The sequence below is a fragment of the Arvicola amphibius genome, chromosome 15, assembly GCF_903992535.2.
Source record: "Arvicola amphibius chromosome 15, mArvAmp1.2, whole genome shotgun sequence".
In the NCBI taxonomy this organism is placed as follows: Eukaryota; Metazoa; Chordata; class Mammalia; order Rodentia; family Cricetidae; genus Arvicola; species Arvicola amphibius.
In genome coordinates, this window is record NC_052061.1 from 18,756,645 (window position 1) to 18,764,708 (window position 8,064).

At 40.2% G+C, this 8,064-nt stretch overlaps 1 pseudogene; it reads right to left on the reverse strand.

Annotated features, from left to right (window-relative positions):
- Positions 1-2,362: 2,362 nt before the first annotated feature.
- LOC119802273 lies at positions 2,363-3,238 on the reverse strand (annotated as a pseudogene).
- Between the last annotated feature and the right edge of the window lie 4,826 nt (positions 3,239-8,064).

An 8,064-nucleotide genomic window follows, 5' to 3' on the forward strand; every position in this document is an offset into this window, starting at 1 on the left:
GATGAGGAGTCCAATGTCATCCTCAGGTACATAGTGAGTTTGAGGCCAGTCTGACCCATGTCAGGCCCCATCTCAAACAAACAAACAAAAACAAACAAAAGCCCTTATCAAGACTGAAGACAAAATAACAGCAGAAAATGAAATCTACCCTGAACTCACAGATCAACTTTCTAGTCCCTGCTGTCCTTCCAGCTGTGCCATCTCCAGCTGGTGACTTGCTGAATTATAACCGAGGGGTGGCATCGCCTCTGTTAGACTGGGTCAAAGTATATGAAAGAACATATTTAAAGAGTTTAGCACACTGCCTGACTCACAGTACAGTTTTAACCTTGCGCCCTGTGCCAGGGTTTCTCTCCCCAAACCTCCTCACGCCTTGCCCTAACGTCCCTCTTCTCCTAAGGAACAGCTTCCATCCGTGCTGCGCAGACCACACCAGCACTGCCGCCATTGCTCCGAAAGGCACGTTCATAACTAATTTCACACACTTCGTTGCTCCTTTTGTCCATAGTAGTATGTTGGGAGCTGATAGTCAAGGCAGCAGCACCTGGGGATTCTAAGACTCTGTGATTTCTAACAAATGCTCAGAGTCTTTGTGTAAACCATGTGGCTGGTTCGTCCTAAGTGCAGTTCTCCCATTATGTCAAAAGTATAGCTCACCCAGACATTTGAAATATCATTCAATTTTACATCTCAAATCTTCCTTCTAGCTAAAACTATCCAATGACGTTCCAGTGTTAAATATTTTATCTGTGGATATAAATCATGAGCAGCGCAGGACTGGGGGGCTCTCCAAGGCAACACACCTCCATGACTCACCTCAGTGCAAAGGACAGACGGACCTAACAGTGTGAAGAGGAGGGTATCCCAAACCAATGAGAACAAATGGGTGCCAACGTGCCAATATCTGACAAACAGACTGCAAACCAAAGCTTACGAGAAAGGGGAAAGACAATCACGCCACCGCCATTAAGGGAGCGAGTATTATATTTCTCAACATCTACGTCCCAAACACAGGCACACTCAATTTCAAGTTACATTAATAGCAATAGTGGGGGACTTTAATATCTTATTCTCACCAGTTGACAGGATTCCCTCACCAAAATCATAACAAAAACCCAGCTGTAAACTAAGTGAATTAAATGGCACCCTGAGGGATGTTTTAGAGGCTGCGTGATTAAGCATTGAGCTTTGAAATTTAGCTTCTCAACACACACATTTTCCACAGTTAAATTTTTTTAAATTAAAAAAATACATACCTGAGTCTGAGAAGATGACTCTGGGAGGTGTGTGTGTGTGTGTGTGTGTGTGTGTGAAATATTTGTCGCACAAGTATGAGGCCTTGAGTTCCAAAGCTCAGCACTTAAACTAAGCTTCATGCAGTAATGTGTGACTGTAATCTCCACAATGACGAGGTGACAGCCGAGTTTCCAGCAGCTCCCAAACCAGCTAGCCTGGGGTAAGGAGCAGTGAGCTAGCCTGGGGTAAGGAGCAGTGAGCTAGCCTGTGGTAAGGAGCAGTGAGCTAGCCTGGGGTAAGGAGCAAACAGTGAGCAATATAGACCTTGCCCCAAACAAGCTTGATTGTGAGGACTGACATCCTAAGTTATTCTTTGATTTCCACACATGTTCAGTGTTGCTAACCTATCTACCCTCTCACAGGAATGGGATCACATACATACCCACTTAAAAAAAAAAACAATAAAAATCTAACCTATTTGTTTACATTTCTTATTTCTCATGTTTAACTTGATGTTTGTTTTTCTTTGTTTTTTTGATTAAGTTTTATGGGGTTTCACCTATTTTTAAATAATCAAAAATAAGAAATAATTTAAATATTTGATTATAAAAGTAAAAAAGAATTTACTTTTAAATTAATGTTACTTCTTTTCTGATTTTTTTTCTGGTGTGTGATGTTCTTAATTCGGTTTTTAGTCTTCATTTTTTTTTTATGTGCCATAAAATATGGATATTTTATTTCAGCTCTGGGGAAAAAAACCACATCCTTCTATCCGCCATTCTAAGTTAACTGAGAATAAACTGGGAAAACTGAAGCAGATTCCCATGGATAAATATGTATATGTATATTTGCATATGCATATTTTCATATTTTAGTCTTATTGACATTCATATCTTCACCTTATTTTGCTTTCTAATAAATTCTCTAATAAGTCATAAAATATACTCCTAGTACTTGTACTTCAGTTGCCTCATTAATCTCTTAATATTACTTGTGTTGTATTCATTAATTTATGTTTTTACCACTTGCATCATTGACCAAACTGTTTATTTCGAATTAAACATGGGAACAGGTCTAGTTTTGCTGTCAGTTCCCCATCCATTACCTGACCTTTCACAATCATTTCCCACTTCGTACATCTTGCAGATCTCTCCGCAGGCTCCCACTGTAGTCCATTTCAGCTTCTAGTGCTGTACATATCTTTATCTTCCGGATGAGACTGCCCGTGATCCATGAGGTTGGGGTCAGGTAGAAACTGTGTAGTGCCTGCAGGAGATTCCTATTTAACCTTTGTTGCAGAGGCAAGTTCTTTTGGAAAAGACACTGAATGTTCTGAGTCAGGAGTTTGGGCATGTATTTCATCAGACCTTCCTCCCTTAGTTCCATCCTTTGGTTCAGGGAGTGAATTCTTTTTCGTTGCTTTTTGTCCACAATGACTTAATGGCTTGATAAATTTGCTGGCTTGTAGTATATGCCTCCCCCCCCCCCCGTTATCTTTGCAATTATTACTGACTGAGCTGGATAACAAACAGTTGCTCCTAATGAGGCCAATCCTAGTGGATAAGCAATCTTCTTAAACCTAGAACCTTTCCTTGCTGTGACCAAACCTGCCAGTCCTGAAGCTGTAATCACTCCCAGTTTGGGGAAAAAAGTCTTGAGGAGGATTCTTCAGATAGACATATGCATCTTTACCAAATTGTACTGTATCCACTATCCCATTCTTCATAAAGATATAAACACCCTTGCACCAGCCAACATAACGAACAGCTGTAGTACGGATTGATGCAAAGCCCATTTGTAAATAACCAGGCTGTTCTTTAACATATTTAGAATGGAGAGGTGGTGCAGTATATATGGGGAGCCGTTCTGGTCTTACTAGCTGCTTTTTGGGTTCCTCTTCTTTGGCCAGATGTACATTTACAGATGCATATATCAGACCTGTGGGCATGGTTGTCAACTTTCCCATCCTAAAAGCCGCCATACCTATGACCCTCTGGGCTCCTTTTCTTTTTTTTCTTAGTCTTCATTTTTTAAATTAAAGAATTTATAAGCACAGCCTTATCAGCCTGTAGTGTTGAAGACCATTGGTAACTTTTGCTCTTTTACCATAAAATTTTAACAATAAAAATTTAAGAATACTCATTCAGTGAAGCATTTACTCAGAGTAGTGGTGAGTGAAAAAATGTACTACTGAGATAATGGGTGAAGGAAGACGGAGTGTCAATTCACATTTAGCAGTTACATTCTCAAAACATCCCATGAAATGTATTATTTGAAAATGTAGGAAGTCAAAGACTGACTCCAGTCAGGTCAGGGGTGAGGCACTATGCAGGCTCAGGCTCAGGATGCAAACTGGAGCTGTTCTATCACAGGAGGGTGGGGTTCTGTGGAGAATGTTTGCTCAGTGTTTGGAGTAAACAGGATAGAGATAACAGAGGAAGACCAGTAGTCAGATGCCGTGGAAGCCATCTGGGGTTAGGAGAATGATGGCCATCAAGAGATATTTTCAAAGTAGACTCTTTTGGGGGGTTAAGTGGAGAGTGCAAGAAAGAGGAAAATTAAAGATAATTCCCAAGTTTTGGCTTGAGCATTTTGGTTTGACTGTAAATGAATGATGAAATCTAGAAAAATAGGATTTTTAGGAGTGAGACTTTAGCCATAGTTATTTGAATTTTGGATAATATGTCCTAGGGGTTTTGGTACTCACTTATCTAAATTTTCAAATAAAAAAGTTATTGAATTTGTAAGTTCATGTTATTGTCCAATTTCTCATTATTCAACCCAAGATAAATCATTGAGCCTCTGAGCCTTGTTTCTCATTTGGAAGATAAGTATAATCATAGGAGCTGTTTTGTAATTTTCATTGAGATTAATTGGTTAGCAGAAAAAATGAGTATCTAGCATATAGAAACCATCAAAGTCTGCTATTAATATTGTAGTTGGCTGATAAGTTAGGTCATTATGATTTTTGGGGAAACTTATATTCAGTTTTTGACTTATTTGTTATTATTTAGGCATCTCTGTGAATAGATTTGATGTTGTATTACCATTTGAAGGTAGGAAAAGGTATAAATTTTAAATTATTGTTAAGTAAATTTTTTGTCTCAATCAAACCAGGCTAACTTTGAACTTGCTATGTAGCTGGGGCTACCTTGAACTCACGATCCTCCTGCTTTCTGCTTCCTGAGTGTTCTAATTAATGAGTTTCTACAGTTGCATCCAGCTTTATATGTTGCTACCATAGACTCACATATTTGAATGTCTAGTCATCAGGGAGTGGCACTACTTAGGATCAGGTGGTGTGGCCTTGTTGGAGGAATGTGTAACTGGAGGTGGGCTTTGAGGCTTTTAGAAGACCCAACTAGGTTCAGCAGCTTCTTCCTGATGCCTGTGGATCCTGATGTAGCACTGCCAGCTCCTCCAGTACCATGCCTGCTGTGTGCTTCCATGCTATGCACCAAGCTGATGATGGGATAAATCTCTGAACCAATTAAATGCTTCTCTTTACAAGAGTTGCTGTGGTCGTGATGCCGTTTCACAGCGACTGAGCACTGACTGAGACATAAGTTGGTACCGGGAGTGGGGTATTGGTGTGGTAAGTTTGGTCATGCTTTTGTTTGGAGGAATATGGATTACTTTGGGGTTTTGGACAAGAAAATTGATTGGGCACTTTAAATAGGGCTTGATGAGCCCACCTAGTTGGAGCATGAAATTGAGGGTGGTGTTGAGGATGATTTGAACTGTGGAGACCCAGTTCAGGAAGTTTCCAATGTGAAGAATTTTAGTATGTGGTCTAGAGACCTTTCTTGTGATATTTTGGCAAAAAAAGGTCTTCTTTCTGCCCTTCTCCAAAATATACCTGAGGCTTAATTGAAGAGTTTTGCATTAACATTGACAGAGGAGATTTCAGGACCACCTGCCATTGTCTCTGTCCTGTGCTTATTAGTGATCATACTTAAGCAGATCTAGAGTGAAAAAGAGCAGGCTGAGCAAGGAAAAACACAGAATGTATAGCTCAAGGAGCAACTATAATGGAAACATAATGAAGCTAAATTCAGTGCTCAAGGAGATAAAAAATTTCAAGGAAAACTTGAAGCAATATAGAATAAATGGTGTAGTAGCCTCAGGGCAAAATCCCAGCCAGTTAAGCTTCCGACTCATGAAAAGGAATTAAAGAAAAGCTTATGAAGTGAAGGGAAACCATCAACAACAGAACGCTGATGCAGATGCTATTGAATGAAGGGAACAAGTTCCAGCCTCAGCAAGCGGCAGAACTTGGCAGTTTGGGCCATGTGGTTCTGGCTTTAAAGTCAGGGATAGAAGAAAGGGGCTAAGGAATGCCATTGAGGTAGGGCATGTTTGGAGGCCTAGAGAGACCATTGTGTGAAGCTGTGAAAGTAAAGGCTTGATTGCCTTGGAGACCTCAAGATGTTGGAAATACCAGAGTTGTGGGATACCTGCCTAGAAGAACTGCTAACAGGGAGTGGAACCAACCCAAGAGAAAGAAGTGTGTTGCCATCAACAACGCTGAAAGGACTTGGAGATCTGAAGCGTGCTTTGACGTAAAGCATGGAGGTGTAGAGTTTGAAGCTTGCCCAGCTGATTTTTCAGTCTTACTATGGTACAGTATTTTCTTTTCTCCCTCTTGGAATGGTAACGTGTATCATGTGCCATTGCATGTTGGCAGTATGTGACCAGCTTTTTAATTGTGATTTTACAGGGGGATTATAGTTAAAAGATTGTCATGAGTAGCAGAGACTTTGAACTTAGGACTTTTAGATAGTGTTGAGACGGTTATAGACTGGGGAGATTTTTGAAAATGGACTGAATACATTTTTGCATTATTAAATGTCTACACACATATGGGGTCCAGGGAGAGGAATGTGGTGGTTTGAATAAGAATGGCCCCATAGGCTCATATGTTTGAATGCTTAGTCATCAAGGGGTGCCACTACTTAGGATTAGGAGGTGTGGCCTTGTAGGGAAAGATGTACATGTTAGAGAAGTCCATCTCTGGGGATGGGCTTTGGGCTACAGAAGCTCAAGCTAGGACCAGTGACTGCTTCTGCTGCTGCTTGAAGATCCTGTTGTAGAACCATCAGCTCTCCCAGCACCATGCCTGCCTGCATGCCACCATTCTTGCTACCATGCTGATAATAGCCTCTGAAACTATCAGCATGCCCCAGTTAAATGCTTTTCTTTATAAGAATTGTTGTGGTCATGATATCTTTCCACAGCAATAGGACAATGACCAAGACACATGGTTTCCAGTTAACCACTCATGTAACTCATTGCCTTTTAGGTCTGATTTTCAGAGACTATCACTGCATTGCCCCCTCACATTTAAAATACCTGCTGGGGTATGAAGCTTATAGTTAACAAACATTTCCCTCCAAGTCTACAAGTAAATGCTGTTCTACCATCCTTGGTTCTTGGCTGCTTAATTGTTTCAGTCCTCTGGTTGGTTGCATGCATTTTCTATACAGATAAGTGATTGAGGTTTTTCCTTATCCTGTGTTTTCATATTTCATTAATACACATCAGTTTCTTCTTCCATTTGTTTTTGTCTCCATCAAGAAAGACAGGCTTTGAAGGGCCACAGGACAAGGAAATCTGTGAGATTATTACATTATTATGTTGATCTTTCTCTTGCTAAGCTGATAATATCTCCTGTCCATAATGCCATTGGCTTCTCCCCACCTCTGCCTATCCGAGGGAGAAACAGTTGTCATTACCAATGGTATCTAACTTCTTTCTCCTCTGTCTTCTGAGACATACACAGTCTCAAAATGGGTAGAAAAAAAAATGCAAGTGAGCTCATAGTACTCTTTATGTCGCAAATAACATCGTTTTATCCAGAGAAGGAAAGCATTCCATTTGTTTACTGGTTCAGGGCCCTGAGTCACTGAGATGGGGGCTAGTAGAAGAACCTTCTAGGTAGACAGGGCTGCTGTGCTTCAACACGGGCCTTGAGGGTGAATTATGACTTCTGTTTGTTTGTTGGCAGATTAGAGCCATTTCTGAAAATTCACCCCCAGCCATAAGCACCGGTCACTTGGTCTTGGCTTTGCCTGTCTTCATAAGTCTTGGACCCGAGGATGATTTCTGTTGGCAGCTACTTCCAAGATGCGCCATTTTAAACAACAACAACAAAACCCAATTTGGTTTTCATTTCTATTTTGGCGTTTCTATGTTGTCTCATTCCACAAAAGCTTCTGTCAGATTTTGCATACCATTTTAGGTCTCTCTAATTTTTTTAGACTAAACATGTTATTTTGTACTTTTTAGGTCTCAAACTGCAATTTACATTATCTGAATTGTTTGTCTACTTAGATCACATTCTCTAGACAGTGTTCAATGCTTTACTAGGCTGCAGACTGATAGACTGATATACAAAGTCTTCTATTTATAAAGTCTCCCTTTGGACTAATAGAGAGTCTTCACAATTCATAGACTTCTAGCTTTGGATGCCTGACTTTGGGAAAACTAAACTCAAAGCATAAAGGCTCTCCTAAGTGAATAGTATGGTTTGCATGTTTGTGCGTAAGTGTGGAGGTCAGAGATCTCTTGTTTGTCATGGAATATGCCAGACTAGCTGGCTCTCTAGCTCCTACAGACTCCTCTGCCTCTGTCTCCCAACTTTCAACCTACATACTGGGATTACAAACAGGTTCTGCCCCAAACAGCTCTTACATAAGTTATGGGGGATTTTAACTCAGGTCCTTAAGCTGGTAGTCCATGAACACTAAGTTTACAAGGATATATAAAATGTACATATTATATACTGATTTTTAGTTGTTTGTTTGATTTTGTTTTGTTTTTGATACA